The sequence below is a fragment of the Mustela lutreola genome, chromosome 13 (assembly GCF_030435805.1).
Source record: "Mustela lutreola isolate mMusLut2 chromosome 13, mMusLut2.pri, whole genome shotgun sequence".
NCBI classification, from domain to species: Eukaryota; Metazoa; Chordata; class Mammalia; order Carnivora; family Mustelidae; genus Mustela; species Mustela lutreola.
This window is the reverse complement of record NC_081302.1, coordinates 68,356,753-68,374,055: the sequence shown is the minus strand read 5'-3', so window position 1 is coordinate 68,374,055 and position 17,303 is coordinate 68,356,753. Positions and strand designations below refer to the sequence as shown.

At 37.7% G+C, this 17,303-nt stretch overlaps 1 long non-coding RNA gene across 1 annotated transcript in view; it reads right to left on the bottom strand.

Moving 5' to 3' along the window:
* Positions 1-392: 392 nt before the first annotated feature.
* LOC131813790 (uncharacterized) overlaps positions 393-17,303 on the bottom strand; it is a 58,224-nt gene continuing 41,313 nt past the window's right edge. Inside the window, exon 3 of the long non-coding RNA XR_009346978.1 lies at positions 393-486. This is a non-coding gene — a long non-coding RNA (uncharacterized LOC131813790). The remainder of the gene's footprint in view (positions 487-17,303) is intronic.

Here is a 17,303-nt window from a genome sequence, read left to right as displayed (position 1 = left end):
AGATTATTTTAAAATCATTTCTATCGTGTGCATGAAATAAACTTCCAATATTTAAAATAAGTTTTCTAAAATTTTCCACTAAAGTCAGAAGATAATATCTCCAAAGGAAAAAAATTACAATCGCTCAGTCTAATCCTTAAAAGGCATTGGTGGTAGGAGATGTTGAGGGTGGGAATTGGAGAGCAAGCATAGGAAGGGGAGGGGAGAGTATGGAGATGGGAGATAAAGATCGATGTTAAATCTTGTGAGAAGACTTTTTCAGAAGAAATTGCCTTCTAGTCAATGTCTTAGGGCAACAGTACTCCACCATGGAACTCTGAGGGTCTCGGAGGCACTTTCAGAATATGTAAAAACTCAGAACTATTTTTATAATAATACTAAGACATTACTTGCCTTTTTCATTGTGTTGTTTTTTACCAGTGGTGCAAAAGCAGTAGCAGGTAGAACTCTTGGTGGCTTAGCAGAAAGCACAGCAGTGGCCCCAAACTGTAACCAGTAAAATGTACCAGTTAAATGTTAAGTCATTTTACTAGTATAATATACATTGTACTTCACTGCCACTCACTGGTAGGAAAAAAACAAAAAACAAACAAACAAAAAAAAGAGTTTCATTTTAAATGTCTGTTATAAAGCAATAAGCAATACAAATTATAAATTCGTATAAATATTAGCCATTTAATATATATCTTTTTAATATTCTATTTGAATGAAATGGGAAGTATGCAAAAAACACTTACTGCATACTGAACTTTGATAACTCTCTCAAGGAAAAGCACTTGTAAGATCGAGTTGCATGCTGAACTAGCCATTTTTTTGAGAGAGTGTCACTTAACTTGAAGAACATGTTTATTTAGACTTGGGTATTTGGTAGACATTTTCTTAACAATGAGCCAAGTAAGACTATCACTTCAAGGAAAACAACTGACAGTTTTGTTGTCAATGATAAAATTCAAGCTTCAAAGTAAAAATTAGAATTTTAGATCAATTTTATCTGCCAGTATAAGCTTGACAGCTTTCCAATGCTCAAAGGCTTTACTGAAGACACAGTAGTGATATTAACAAATATATTTTATATTACATGGTGAAATAGGTCAGCATTTGAAAGATCTATACAACTCAGTGAATCCATATTAGAAATGACCAATGTATTATGTTACAAAATCATATATGGGTAAAACAACCATTCAAAGTATAAGATAAACCAATAAACTTTAACATACCTTCAAGGTTCAACTACTTCCCAATAAAGCATCAGAAAGAATTTGGTTAAATCTGCCCCACTGCCTACTTTTATAAACATTTATTGGAACACAGCCAGGCCTATCTTTTATACACCGGCTTTGGCTGCTTTAGGCTACAATAGCACCAGCTAAATTTGTCACTATAATGGTGTGTGAAACTGTAATGGTATATAACTCCCAAAATTTAAAATATGTACTATTTACCTATTTACACAGTATGTTTGATTAATCCCATATTAAATTAACATTCTACCCTTTTTTTTTTTTTTAAGATTTTATTTATTTATTTGACAGACAGAGATCACAAGTAGGCAGAGAGCCAGATGCAGGGCTTGATCCCAGGACCCTGAGATCATGACCTAAGCTGAAGGCAAAGGCTTAACCCACTGAGCCACCCAGGTGCCCCAGCATTCTACCCTTCTTATAAGGATACCAGACAGTAGTGCCTGGGTGTCTCAGTCATTAAGCATCTGCCTTAGGCTCAGGTCATGATCCCAGGGTCCTGGAATCAATCCTACATCCAGATCCCTGCTGCTGGAAGCCTGTTTCTCCTCTCCCACTCCCCCTGCTTGTGTTCCCTCTCTCATTGTGTCTCTCTCTGTCAAAAAAATATATAAAATCTAAAAAGAAAAAGGACACCAGATGTATGGATTAAGGGCCTACCCTATTGTAGCATGACCTCATCTTAAATATTGATTACATCTGCAACAAACCTATTTCCAAATAAGGTCACATTCTTAGGTAATAGGGGATAGGGCTGCAACATATCTCTTAGAAAGATGTAACTGAACGCAAACATTCATAAATTTAAAAATTAGCTCTATTTTTGTGTGTGGTATAAGGAAATGGTCCAATTTCATTTTTCTGCATGTGGCTGTCCAATTTTCCCAACACCATTTATTGAAGAGGCTGTCTTTTTTCCATTTGACATTCTTTCCTGCTTTGTCGAAGATTAGTTGACCATAGAGTTGAGGGCCTATTTCTGGGCTCTCTATTCTGTTCCATTGATCTATGTGTCTGTTTTTGTGCCAGTACCATGCTGTCTTGATGATGACAGCTTTGTAATAGAGCTTGAAGTCCGGAATTGTGATGCCACCAACTTTGGCTTTCTTTTTCAATATCCCTTTGGCTATTCGAGGTCTTTTCTGGTTCCATATAAATTTTAGAATTATTTGTTCCATTTCTTTGAAAAAGATGGATGGTACTTTGATAGGAATTGCATTAAATGTGTAGATTGCTTTAGGTAGCATAGACATTTTCACAATATTTATTCTTCCAATCCAGGAGCATGGAACATGCTAAAATCAACAAGTCAGGAAATGACAGATGCTAGCGAGGATGTGGAGAAAGGGGAACCCTCCTACACTGTTGGTGGGAATGCAAGCTGGTGCAACCACTCTGGAAAACAGCATGGAGGTTCCTCAAAATGTTGAAAATAGAACTGCCCTATGACCCAGCAATTGCACTACTGGGTATTTACCCTAAAAATACAAACGTAGTGATCCAAAGGGGCATGTGCACCCGAATGTTTATAGCAGCAATGTCCACAATAGCCAAACTATGGAAAGAACTTAAATGTCCATCAACAGATGAATGGATCAAGAAGATGTGGTATATATACACACAATGGAATACTATGCAGCCATCAAAAGAAATGAAATCTTGCCATTTGCGACAACATGGATGGAACTAGAGCATATCATGCTTAGTGAGATAAGTCAAGTGGAGAAAGACAACTATCATATGATCTCCCTGATATGAGGACGTGATGATGCAACATGGGGGCTTAAGTGGGTAGGAGAAGAATCAATGAAACAAGATGGGATTGGGAGGGAGACAAACCATAAGTGACTCTTAATCTCACAAAACAAACTGAGGGTTGCTGCGGGGAGGGGGGGTTGAGAGAAGGGGGGTGGGATTATGGACATTGGGGAGGGTATGTGCTATGGTGAGTGCTGTGAAGTGTGTAAACCCGGCGATTCACAGACCTGTACCCCTGGGGATAAAAATATATGTTTATAAAAAATTAAAAAATTTAAAAAATAATAAATAAACACTGGGTTTGAAGATTTAAAAAAAATTAGCTCTAAAAGAAAAAGTGAAATAGGAGAAAGAAGTATGAACAGAGGTTTGTGAACATGTGAGTAAAATAAAAAAAAAAAAAAAAGAAAAACAGACTACATAGGACCATGAAGAAATATCTAAATTGAGCATTTTTTTTAATATTTTATATTTCTTTATAAATTGAGTATTAAAGATAAAACCAAAATAGGAAAAAATTAAATATAAGATAGGGTAGCTATCAGTAATTAGGAGAAGTATTTATTTAGGAGAAGAATAGGATATCAAATAGTTTTAGAATTTCAGTCAAATATCTAGTTTAAGATTTTAAGAATAACCTCTGAGAGAATAGAAATTGAGAGTATACTGCCCAGTAATTGAGAAAAAGTGTCATTAAAAAAAAAAAATCATTCCAGAGGCACTTAGATGGCTCAGTCAGTTAAGTGTCTGCCTTTGGTTCAGGTCTTAATCCCGGGGGGGCCTGGGATCATGCTCCACATTAGGCTTTTTGCTCAGTAAGGAGTCTGCGTCTCCCCCTCTCCTCTCCTCACCTCACTTCCCCTCTCTCTCCTCTCCCCCTGCTTGTGCTCTTGCTCCCTCTCTTTCTCAAGTAAATAAATAAATAAATAAATAAAATCTTTTTATAAAAATCATTCCAAAGGAAGTCAAGAAAAGAGAAAAAACAAGTAACATTAAATACATACACACATACACACAAATGATTAAAGGATAGTAATAATCCCAAATATACCATAATCATGTTAAGTATTAAGTGCACTAAACTCTCCAGTTGAAAGGCAAAGACTGTGAACTAGACAAGAGGTGTTACAAGAGAAATACCTAAAATATAAGGAGATAGAAACATCCAAAGTAAAAGGATAGAAGAAATTTCATTAAGCCAGTCTTGATGCAGATGTATTAGTGAAGAAAATACTTTAAGGCAAAATCATTACTTAGAGATAAAAAGAGATATTATATAATGATAAACAGTTAAAATTCACCAAGTGATAGCCAATTCTAAATTATATATACCTAACAATGTGGTCTCAAATATACAAAAGCTAAAACTACTGGACTTGTCTTAAGATAATCCACCATTAAAGCATTTTAAAACTCATTTTGAAAGCTGATCAAGACAAAAAAATAGTAAGAATATAGAAGATTTTACTTGAAAATACAATTAATAAGCTTTATTTTATGAACATCCTACCAATGAGAACACATATTCTTCATAACTATCTATGAAACATTTTCAAACACTAGCCAGTTAATAGGCCACGGAGCAACTCTCAACACATTTAACCAATCAGTATGGATGTATTTTGAAGATGTGGAAATAAAGATTTTTCTTCTGGATGGATTAGATATAAGTAATAAGAAAAACAGAGGTGGGGCACCTGGGTGGCTCAGTGGGTTAAAGCCTCTGCCTTTGGCTCAGGTCATGATCCCAGGGACCTGGGATTGAGCCCCGCATTGGGCTCTCTGCTCAGTAGGGAGCCTGCTTCCTCCTCTCTCTCTCTGCCTGTCTCTCTGCCTACTTGTGATCTGTCATATAAATAAATAAATAAAATCTTAAAAAAAAAGAAAGAAAGAATGAAAGAAAAACAGAGGTACCAAGGGTAACTATTCAATTTTGGTTTAAGTACTGAGCAAATGATTATGCCATTAACTGAGACTGTGAATGTGGGACAGAATACAGGCATGGGCTTGGGAGCTGGAGTAGGGATATTAGAAATCCAGATTTCTATGTTGACCAAGTTCGACTGAATTTACCTTTTGGATATAAAAATGAAGATACCAAGTAGGCAGTTCTGGAAAGAAATAAAATTTGATATGTAGATTAGAAAAAAAAATTAGTACAAAATGGTATTTTAATGACCAGATCAAGTACCTAAATTAGGTGTCTGTTGATAGGACTAAGACTAAACCAGGGAAAACCCCACACTTAGAGGTTAAGATGAGCAGAAGAAAGGCAAAAGTGATTGAGAGGCAGTAGCCAGTGAAATGCAAGGAAAATCAGGAGAGTATAGTGTCAAAAACACCAAGATAAGCTCTCCAGAAGGAAGAAGTGATAAATGGGTCAATTAGATTTGGCAGTACCTCATTGTCATTAATGAATAACTCCACAAAGTGATATGAAGGAAGTTTTTGGAATGGACTGGGTGGAGAATGTAAGGTAAGGAAGTAAAATGGCAACATAGGAAACTCTTTTCAGAAGTTTATCTATGAAGGAAAGTAGAAAGATGGGGAAAGTAAGACAGGTTTTTTTTTGTTGTTGTTTTGTTTTTTTTAAAGATGTTATGTATTTATTTGACAGAGAGAGGGCACAAGCAGCGGGAGTGGGTGAGGGAGAAGCAGGCTCTCCTCTGAGCAGGGAGCCCAATGCAGGGCTAAATCCCTGGGATCATGATCTAAGCAGATGTCAGATGCTTAACCAACCGAGCCACCTAGGTGCCCCAAGGGAGGGTTTTTTTTAAAGACAGGATATATGAAAGCATACTCTTAAGTTGCTGGGAGTGATGTGATACATAGAGGTATTGGTGATGATATAGGTAACAGGAGGTCATTGCAGGGGCAATGTCCTCAAGGAGCTGAAAGAAGATGGGGGCTCAGAGCTTAAGAAGAATGCAGACTTCCATGGGAGCAATGTTATCATAGTACCACTTCCATGGGAGCAAGTGGAGAGGCAAAGCATGGGTGCCAATGTAGGCTGATGGAAAGAAGATGAGGAAGTTCTTTTTTTATTTCAACCATTTTCTCAAGGAGCTATAAGTTGCTAGTTGAGATATGGAGGCACTGATCTAGGAATTCTGAGGCAAGAAAAGAAGGTGTGAAATAGTCATTTGAAAGTGGGAATTTGAATACGCCAGACTAGTAGGACTGCTAGGCAGTGTGGTGCATCCTCTAGAATGTTGTAATCATGTATTGAATGTGAAACCAGTCAGCATGGTCTCATGCTTTTCTTCAGCAACAGAGAGCTGCTTGGGTACAGGTATGGAATTGGTAAATAGTTGGGTTGAACCAGGGTTAGACTTATGCCTGATGAGTACAATGACAGGAGGGACAAAGGACTTAAAGTGTTTGGAAGGGAATGACTACAGCATTGCATGGCCTTCAAACTCTTTTGGTTGCATATTTCCAAAGAAGAACTTTGAAAAACTAGGTATCCTCCATGCATTTTTTTAAGGTAACATCTAAATTTTACATTCTAAGTTGAAATATGACATACTTTTTGACATATAATGTATTTCAACATATCACTTTTAGAAAATGTAACCGTCAGAGGCCCTTGGTAATGCTGTAACAGAATACTACAGACTGGCTTATAACCAATGGCATTTATTTCTCAGAGTTATGGAAGAAGCTAGGTAGTTCAAATCAAGGCATTGGTAGATCCAGTCATTGGTAGAGTCAGTGTTTGGTGAACGCCCCCTTCCTGGTTCAGTGATGGCCATCTACTTGATGTATCCTCACATCAAGGATGTGAGGAAGACAGAGGAAGGTCTTGGGAACACTCTCCGGGTCTCTTTTTTATTAGCCTGAGGGGTACAGGTCTGTGAATCACCAAGTTTACACACTTCACAGCACTCATCATAGCACATACCCTCCCCAATGTCCATAAACCCACCACCCTCTCCCTACCCCCCGCCCCCGGCAACCCTCAGTTTGTTTTGTGAGATTAAGATTCTCTTATGGTTTGTCTCCCTCCCGATCCCATCTTGTTTCATTTATTCTTTTCCTACCCCTCAAACCCCCCATGTTGCATCTCTACTTCCTCAAATCAGGGAGATCATATGATAGTTGTCTTTCTCCAATTGACTTATTTCGCTAAGCATAATATCTCTGGGTCTCTTATAAGAGCACCTATCCCACTCATTATTACCCTTATGACCTAATCACCTCAAAGGCCCCACCTTCTAATGTCATTACACTGAGAACTAGGATTCAGCTTATGAATTTTAAGAGGATGAAAACATTGAGTTTATAGCAGCGACCAATGAATTTTAATACCATATAAATCTGGTGCTCACCATCATTAAAAATACATTTAAAAGTGCTTCCTAAATTGAAATTTCACATCACTTTCCTTCTACTTGAACGTATACTTCCAGTATACTTACTCTCCCTGACAACTGAATTTTATGCCATATTTTTGTACTCACAAGTTTTTTATTTATCACCTTCACACATTTCTTTGCAATGAACATGTATATAAACTGAAGCTTAATGTAATTTTTTATTCTTCTTTGAGCACAAGGATCTAAGTGTTGAAGTTCTTCTTCTAGATTAATTATTATAACTACTTCTAATATACAATGAACTAAAATAATTTTCATATATTAAAACTTTTTACCAAACATATATATATTTTAAAATTTGATAAATAACTATTAAACATAAAAACTGACATTTTATTGAAAGCTCTTCTCTTAAGGTAAATGAGGACACTTTTTTCCAATTAATTATTTCACCTATAGGTAAATGTTGCTTATTTTTAGATTAAATTGTAGAAAATATGGGCCACTTGTTTTATTTTTATTTATCATTATTACATATATGTACTGAGAAACTTTTTTCTCATAACTAAGTAACTAGAAAGGGAAGAGTTTATAGCAATGCCACTCATCTCTTTGAACTCCTTCTGGGAGTTCTGGAAAAGCAAAAGAAAAAGTCATTCAAAGGTCTATCATAAGAAACATAATAATATATCATCTGACAACTAAATTTATTGAAAGCAAAGAATTAGAAATCCCCAAACTTGCAAAGTGGTTTGTTATCTGGTAATTAGAAGCATTTTTTTTTTCCCTTCAATTTTTGGAAGTATACCAAAAAAGCTTTACCAAGGTTTATCTGATTTTAAATTATACTTGCTAATCTTTCACTTAGAGGCACTTTAATTCAAAATACTCAGAAAGAAATTTTAGAAAAGTGAGTATTATTAATTTCATTGTACCTTTGTCAATGCATTAAGTTTGATGAAATGTTGTTTGTTTTGCTTTGTTTTAAAGATTTTATTTATTTGTTTGACACAGAGAGATTGCAAGTAGGCAGAGAGGCAGGCAGAGAGAGAGCCCAGAGGCGGGGCTCAATTCCAGGACCCTGAGATCATGACCTGAGATGAAGGCAGAGGCTTAACCCACTGAGCCACCCAGGCACCCAGATGAAATGCTATTTAATTATCTTTTCTCACTAAACTTTTTATTTTGAAGTAACTGTAGTTTCACATGCAGTTGTAAAAAAAATAATACAAGGCATTCCCCTATTTTCTTTATTTGGTTTCCTCCTGTAATCACATGTTTTTAGTATATTTTCATTGATACATCCAAGCTGCTGATACAGCTTTTTCAGTATATGGACAAAGTCTTTCATGCAATCCAATCAACAAAGCCAGTACTCAATGTCAAATGAAGCAACAATATCAGAATTAGTTGCTTTCAGAAAGAGGTTGACTTCACTTTAAAATCATGCCATATACATATTTTTAGGATATTAAAATATTGAGAAAAAATTGTAGAATACGCTTTGCCAACTAGATTACTTGCTTCTACAGATAAGGTTTAAATGATGTAGAATTAATATAATTATTTCATAATCATTTTCTAATCAGCTATAATTAAAACAAGACCATAATATTGTTTCTTGATACTCATTTTGTAATAATGCAGTGTAAGGCTTAGCTGAAATGGTAAGTTTTTTATGACATGGGGAATGTGATAAAAACACATAGCCCTGGGGGGGTGCCTCTGTGGCTCAGTGGGTTAAGCCTCTGCCTTCAGATCTGCCTCAGGGTCCTGGAATCAAGCCCCGGTTTGGACTCCCTGCTCAGCAGGGAGCCTGCTACCCCCCCACCCCCACCCCATGTGCCTCTCTCCCTACTTGTGATCTCTGTCAAATAAATCAATAAAAGTTTTTTTAAAGATTTTATTGATTTATTTGACAGAGATCACAAGTAGGCAGAGAGGCAGGCAGAGAGAAAGGGGGAAGCAGGCTCCCCGCTGAGCAGAGAGCCTGATGCGGGGCTCCATCCCAGGACCCGGGGATCAGGACCTGAGCTGAAGGCAGAGGTTTTAATCCACCTCAATAAATAAAATCTTTAAACAAACAAACAAACAAAAAACCACATAGCCCTGCTATAATTGGTAAGTAAATTGTATGTGTGTCAAGCTTTGTTTTTTATCCTTTTGGAGTATTTATAGGAAAATTAATATAAAATCAGAAATAACTATTAATTTTGTTAGACAAAGTGATCTTAAATATAAATTCAGAACTTTCTTCTGAATTTATTAAAGGAAAAAAGATACATATTACTAAAACTTCATCAGTCCAGCAGTCAACATATAGTATTATTTTTTGTTAATAGGAGGTAGAAATTATTGAACATTTTATGATTAAATTAGATTAATATTAACAGTAATTGGAACACATATTTCATGATTTAGTAAAAAAATTATTTTTAACTACCTTATTGAAAAGTGCATATACACTTACATCACAATTTTTTTACTGTAAATTTCTTGAGGAATCAGTAGTCTTGAGGCACCTGGGTGGCTCAGTGGGTTAAGCCTCTGTCTCTGATCTCAGGGTCCTGGGATTGAGCCCCGCTTTGGGGGGGGTCTCTGCTCAGCAGGGAGTGTGCTTCCCCCTCTCTCTTTCTGCCTGCCTCTCTGCCTACTTGTAATCTCTCTGTCAAATAAATAAATAAAATCTTTTAAAAAAATCAGTAGACTTGAAAAGTGTTCCACTGATATTTATAAGAATCAACATCATGAACCTATTCTCCTTGGGCAGTTCAAAGGGTTTTTTGTATCAGCTAATAAAAAGTGTCAGAAAAGGGAGAAAAGAGTAGCTTTACACGGGAGAGACCTGACAAATGCTACCTGAGCCAGGTGATCAGACTGACATCAACAGTGGTAAATCATGTTCATTGTTTGTACCCTGGACATGATGTGTTGAAAATGACACTTCACGCCTACAGCGTTCCTCCCAAACCCCATAATTTCAGCCTAATTATGAGAAAAACACCAGACAAATCCCAACTAAGGCACATTCTACAAAACAGCTGACCAGTCTTTTGAAAACTCTCAAGACATCAAAACCAAGAAGGTTGGAGAAGCTGTAATAGCCAAGAGAAGAGTAAGAAGGCATGACAATTAAATGTAATATGGGATCCAGGAACAGAAAAAGATTATTAGGTAAAACTAAGAAAATGTGAATTGGTTCAATAATTATAAAAATGTACTATAATAATGTAAGATGTTAATAACAGGGATAACTGGGTATGGGGTATATGAGAATTCTACACTGTCTTCGCAATTTTTCTGTAAATCTAAAACTGTTCTAAAATTTAAAAAACTTGGTTCATGAATACCTAAGACAAAAAAATTTAAGTATATAAAAAGTGTTTTTAATTTTAAACATTTTTTCCCCTTGCTTTGCTCTCATACAATTCTTCTTCCAGACTGATAACAGACCTGAGGTAAATGAGGAAGAATCATTAAACAAAAATTGTTAATGCCACCAATCCATTTCTATCCAATATCTGAATTCAGAAAATCCTAACATGGCATATTGTTTACACTTCTACTGTTTATAAGATCATGTTTCCCCTTAACCAAAATACACAGAAGACAGGAAAATCTTAAGTGCTTTAATTAATTATTTTTAGCTTTCTCAAAATTAATGTTTTGATTTATTATTTTATTTGGCACCCTGAGGTTTTACAGTCCAGTTGAACACACCCCAGAAGGATTTGGGATTAGTGAGGTAAATGTTTTTCTCATGCGTAGCAGGAGAAGTAGTTTATAAATGCTTGTGAGTTCTCAGGTAGATCAATTTAAGAAAAATAATTGACATGACAGTTGAGGGTTTCCTTAAAACTATCTCTGTACAAGTCCTCCCTTGGAAAGACTTCCTGTACCTTATGGCCACCTAGTTTGAAGACCACTTAAATGATGAACTGAAGAATGTCAGAGGGGTAATGGGGGAATTGAGGACGAGAGGGGGATGTTCAATTGTGAAAACCAGTAGGGTCACTGGTTTAGAAGTTTTGATGGAATCCATGTGGAATTCCTATAAGGGTAGAAAAAGAAAAACGAATAAAACAAGAGCAAGATGATGGGAAACCAAATTTGTTTTTTAAAAAGAGACAGAGAATACAAGGAAAGTCAAGCCAGGAGTGTTTGCCTCTTATTCAGGTGGGGGAAGTACCAGGACTAACAGCATGTTCTGGAAGGTCTGTTTTCTCAGATATGCCCATGATGACCAAGTCTACTCCTGCTCAAGTCTCTCTTGTTCATGACTGTGTACAAGTTCCTGGCACATGGGAAATGCTCAATAATTATTTGATAATTAATTGAATGTATTTAGGAAGTTTAGACTGCAAAACACTATTCAGGGAAAATGTTCTTTACCTATCTGCCTTGGATATCAATGCTAGAAGTGAAAATAAGATTACTGTATTTATAGTTTTATAGTACCATTTCCCAAAACATTTTGATTACATGTACTTTGTATAGAAGTACTTGCTTGAGCTTTTCTTTTTCTTTTTTTTTTAAGATTTATTTGTTTGAGACAGAGAGAGAGAGAGAGAGAGAGAGAGACAGCAGGAGTGTGCATGTGTGGAGGAAGGAGAGGAGGGGGCACAGGGAGAAAGAGGAGAGGGAATCTTAAGCAGACTCCTCGCTGAGTGGGAAGTCTGGCTAGGCTTGATCTCATGACCCTGAGATCACAACTGGAGCCAAAACCAAGAGTCAGCTGCTCAACTGACTGAACTACCCAGGTACCCCTCCTTGAGCTTCTCTAAAAGGCATCTTTAACATGTGAGAAAAATAATTCACTCTGCAGTAGTTACCCTATTGGGTCTGCTGCTCTTCCTTCCCTTTCTCCTGAGGGGCTTGAGGAAGTCTCATACTTTCTAATTATGCACACATAATATTTTGCTCATGCTTATGGTACTGAAAGAATCAAGGTAAAATTGTTTTCTTTTCTTGACTTAAGAGCACATTTGTTCATGATGCATATTGTCCCACGCTACTGATTGTTGATTCATTTTCACCTGGATATCTGGGGAGGAGGTGCCTGCACACCAGCTCTCCACCTGATGGTCAGTGCCATTCACACCCAACACTCCTAATAAGAATCCCTTTGAGTAAAGCCACAAGATAAGGCAAAGGACATAGAAGTGCGAATATTTCTTAGTCATGCTGAAGGTTCCTGCCTAAGTAGATTTTCTCTCATAGTATATGAGGGCTACCTTGAGGAATGGATAGAAAAACAATAGTGCCAGGTACTGGAAATTCCTAGTGCCTGATATTATGGGGTAGAATTCAGCCTAAATATTTCACACCTCTTTAACTCCTCCCCAGCTCAACCACCACCACCCCCCGCCCAGTTTGTTAATTCTTTCCAAGTTAGCTTTTCTATCCTAATACCTCCAGGTGCCATTTTGCTATTATGAAATTCTAATCCGTGTCAAGGAAAACCTGTCTTTGAGAAGTACCTAAGTGGCACATTATGAACTGCAAAGCTCCCACAGAGCAATTTAAAATGATGAATATCCTTTTCAAACATCCTTTTCAAAATTGCACATGGACTTCAGCCAGTCACAAGACAGAGATGTGGAGGATGCATTAAACTCCCCATCTGCTCCTCACATTGCTCATCATTGATTTCTAACCCGCAGTAAGTCATTTGGCCACACGAGCAGAGCTGACGGGCAAGGGCAGCACCCAGCAGCTGGGGTGCATACCCCATGAAGCAATGTGTCCGTGGCATTACTATTTTTCTCCTCCCTGCACCCTGATGTGACTCACTGCCATTCCAAGTACAGTTCTATCCACTATTCTCAGGAAAACACATAAACAAACTCTGAGGTACATTTTAGACTTCGAGAAAATAAAGCTCTTTAGGAGTAACTTCAGACTTTTGCTTTGATTAAAGCAGCTTCGATGCCTTTTCTCTCTTTTCAAATACAGCAGCATGTGTAAATTCCTTCCTACCTGTGTTATGTCCTATTAACAGAATCACTTTTTTGCTTTCCAGACTGTGCCATTCACTGATTAGATGTGACATTAAGATATTTCCTTTTCACAAGCCATGAGAGGGCACTGTGTTATGAAAGATAAAACAAAGGCCACGGACCCAGGCAAGTAACGCCAAAGCATAATCAATGTTGGTGTAATTTCTGAGTATTATCTCAAGGTGGGCATATACAGTAGCCATCATCCTCTGCCACTTCAGCCGAGCCCCATCTCCTATAGAAGCTGAAGGATACCATAAATTATGCATGGTCACACTCCAGAACTGGCAGAAGGAAGACTGTGAACTGAGAATGTTTGGTGTTAGTGTCCACCTTGTTGAAAGGCTGCCCTTTTGGCCCTACTGTCCCCTGGCACTCTTTACACTGAGTGCCACCAGGACCTTTCCTTATGGGAATATTCCATAGGTCAGTCCTTTAGAATGTTGCTGGGGCTCTCACCGCCATTTTCTATTGTCTACGCTCCACTCTTCCCTCCCGGTGCCCAATGTTTCTGCTCTATACCTACCTGAACCCTTAAGAGTTCAAATTTAAGAACGAACTCATATGATCTGCTTAGATGCTAATGTAGAAATATCTCCAGCTTTTCACTCCCACAAGAAACTAGAGTACATTTTAACAGGGGCTTCTGATACACCATTAATTTTTCAGCCCAGAGGAAGGTTCTTCTGCTGGAGATTTCAAGTAAAATAGGAAAAAAAGAAAGTATTTTGGAGAGGAAGATCAGTGACTTCGGAGAGACACTATTTGACTGTTGTTTCCTGGGTTCTAGCCATATCATCCCTGTAATCTTTGGAACCCTCTGGTCATATAAAATACAGTTATCCTGGTTACCTCAAAAAATAAAGGAATTACTGCAAGGAATAAGGATATACAACACAATAAGAGCAACTGGAGTTTCACAGGAACCCAGAAATAGCCAGGGTTAATCAGGTTCACAGAAAGGGAAATGTAGTTTGAAAATTGGAAAACAGTTCAGGATTCAAGGCAAATCCAGGGCTAACCCATTAACCTGGAGTCCCTGTGAGAGCAGGAGTTCACCTGTTCCCTCACCATCATGGGGTGTCAGTTCCTCTTGCTCTGTTTCCATGCTGCTCTTAGCTAACCACCTCTTCCTCTCCTCTGCATGTATGTAGATTCCTGCTAACTCATAACTTTTGTTTATTCATAACTTCTGCTTACTCATAATTTCAGCCCACACAAAGTCCTTGCTGTCTCATAGTCCATGGGTTGTGTTTTTAACTTCTGATCTGGATTCCAATTGACCAACTCTAATATTTCCAGTTGAGTGTCCTAGCAGAGCATTAGTTAATTAGCATTCTTCTTGTTGACGAAGAGCCTTTATACCAAGCCTCAGCCAAAGTATTCTAAGAATACTTTGAGTATTTGAGTAGCTAAGAATCAATTTGGCAAAAAACAAATTTAATGAAAAGATACTGGATCAGAGACACGCTCAGAGAAGGTACAGAAACAGGGAGCATGCAGAATCACAGCCAATCACACCTCCAAATTAGACAATTGAGAACACTATTGCCATCAGTGAGCAGTAGGAGCCATAACCTGCAACTGATACCTGGACACTGGAAACCCAATTTCACTGCTTGTCCTTCTGGTGGGCCTAGAAACTGCGGCAATCACTGCCACAGAAAGGGCTTCTCATCTCAGCGCCCTTGAATGATCCACAGTTCTACGTCTAAGAAAAGTACATTTGACCAGCCAACTTGCAGTCACATGATCATGCTCTCGCCACAGCGGCAATGGGGATTGGGGTGGACATGGGAGAAATGAGCATGTGTATGTAGCCTTTTTGGATTCATCAATTTAAGCCCATCCTGAGTTGGTGAGCTCTGCTTAGGAGACAGAACATTGTTCCTCAGTCAGCAGGGGACTGTGGTCAGGATGGGCATTTTGATTGGCTAGTACAATACAACCTCATAATAACTGAAAAAATAAAGAAAATTATTTCATGTGCACTATTGGCTTGAAGCCCCACAAGGCACACTTATATTCAACTTAGGTATTTATATGTCTGCCTAATGGAGCGTAAGCATTTTAGGTAGAGACTTTGTCTTTATTTTTATCTCCCTAGTGCCTGGGGAACTGCTTGGCATATAGCAGATGCTCCAAAAATGTCTGTTAAATTTAATAGTACTTGTGGTCCAGGAACTTTTCCATAGCATTAGAAAATCTAAATTTCTTTGTGTTTTTGGGAAGACTGTGACTTAAGCAAACAAACAAAAAGGACTTACTGACACATCATGTAAATGCAAAAGAAGTAAGAATTTTTATGACCTACCCTCTTCTCATAGTTATCTGAGTTCCTCTAGAGGGTACAGAGCTCTGAGATTGTGGCAGATGGAATGTGAGAACTGCTTGAAAGAAGAGAGATTAAGGCATGAGAGAGAAGATAGAATTTGGGGAGAGAACATCAAAAGGGGGGCAGAGATGAAGGAATCAAGGAAAGGGAGCAGAGAATTAGTCTAGGGAGCATTAGAAACAGAACAAGCTTCCTGATAACCTAGAAGGGAATTAGAGAATGGATAAAGTAATTCTGAATGTTGCTTTGATGACAGCAAAGGAGGAAAGACAGAGCTAATATTTTTATACACTTACTACATGCAAGATAGTAGCTAGGAACTGTGTGTGTGTGTGTGTGTGTGTGTGTGTGTATTTAGACTTCACATCAACCTATTAAGGTTGGTACTATTTTTGCCATTTTATAAATTATTATTGCCATTTTATAAGATAAGGAAAATGAGACTCAGAGAGATTGAGTGATTAGCTTAAGCACACAGATGAAAAGTGACATCAGAATTTAATGATCCTCCACCTGACTCCAAATTCCACACTTAAAAAAATAACAACAGGAAAAAACAATTCATCCATCTCTGAGTAAGACAGAAAAGGACTGGAGGTTAAGGGGATGATCTTGCTCACTAGAAGCTAGGACTATGTCTCCAAACTGCCTGTAAACTTCCAGGAACTTGAGTGGTGCCTGACTACTTCTGAAGTCTTACATAGAGTAGGCAAATTTGACAAATTTGACAATTAACTTTCTAGATCACTTATACATGAAATTAAAAAAATAAAGACAAGAGAAGCTTTACCTCTCCTGTTAGTTTTTTTTAACAGTTTGTGGTCAGTTGTTATACCAGTACTAGGCAATTAAGCTCAGAAAATGTCAAGAAAAGACCTACAGATTACTTATTTATTACTATTTTATTTTGTACTGAAGTACAATTGGTATATAACCAATGATTTCATGGATATTACTACTTACAATGAGGCAAATAAAAATCTAAGTTAAGACATTGAGTAGAGGGATAGATAGATATAACAAAACTCATGAAAGTAACATGTGAATGAATCAAATTTAGAATACAAATGGAAATGCGTTGGGACAGAAGCAGGTCTCTAAATCTGCCCTCTTTTCTATGCAGCTCATTCCACCACACTGCATTTTTTTTTTTAATGTTGTACTTGCCTTTTTTTTAAAAAAAATATTTTATTTATTTGTTTGATAGATAGAGATCACAAGTAGGCAGAGAGGCAAGCAGGGAGCGAGGGGGAAGCAGGCCCCCTGCAGAGCAGAGAGCTCACGATGGGGGCTCAATTCCAGGATCTTGGGATCATGACCTGAGCCAAAAGCAGAGGCTTTAACCCACTGAGCCACCCAGGCGCCACTCCACTGCCCTGAGTTTTAGATGATAAGGAGATTCACATAGAAAAGATGAGCACAACCCTACAATTCCTCTGGAGGAGGAAGAGGAAGAGAGAGAGAGGGAGCCTTTGCTGGCTTACCAAGGGGGCCTCAGAGTTGCTGAACATAAGCACAACTAACATAATCCCAGGAGACGGGCACTGGTACGGAGGAGAATTTATACAAGTTTAAATGGTCACTAAGACTTGGACATCATCCTTCTATATTGATTTGCATGACTCATTGTCCTAGCCACAGATGGATG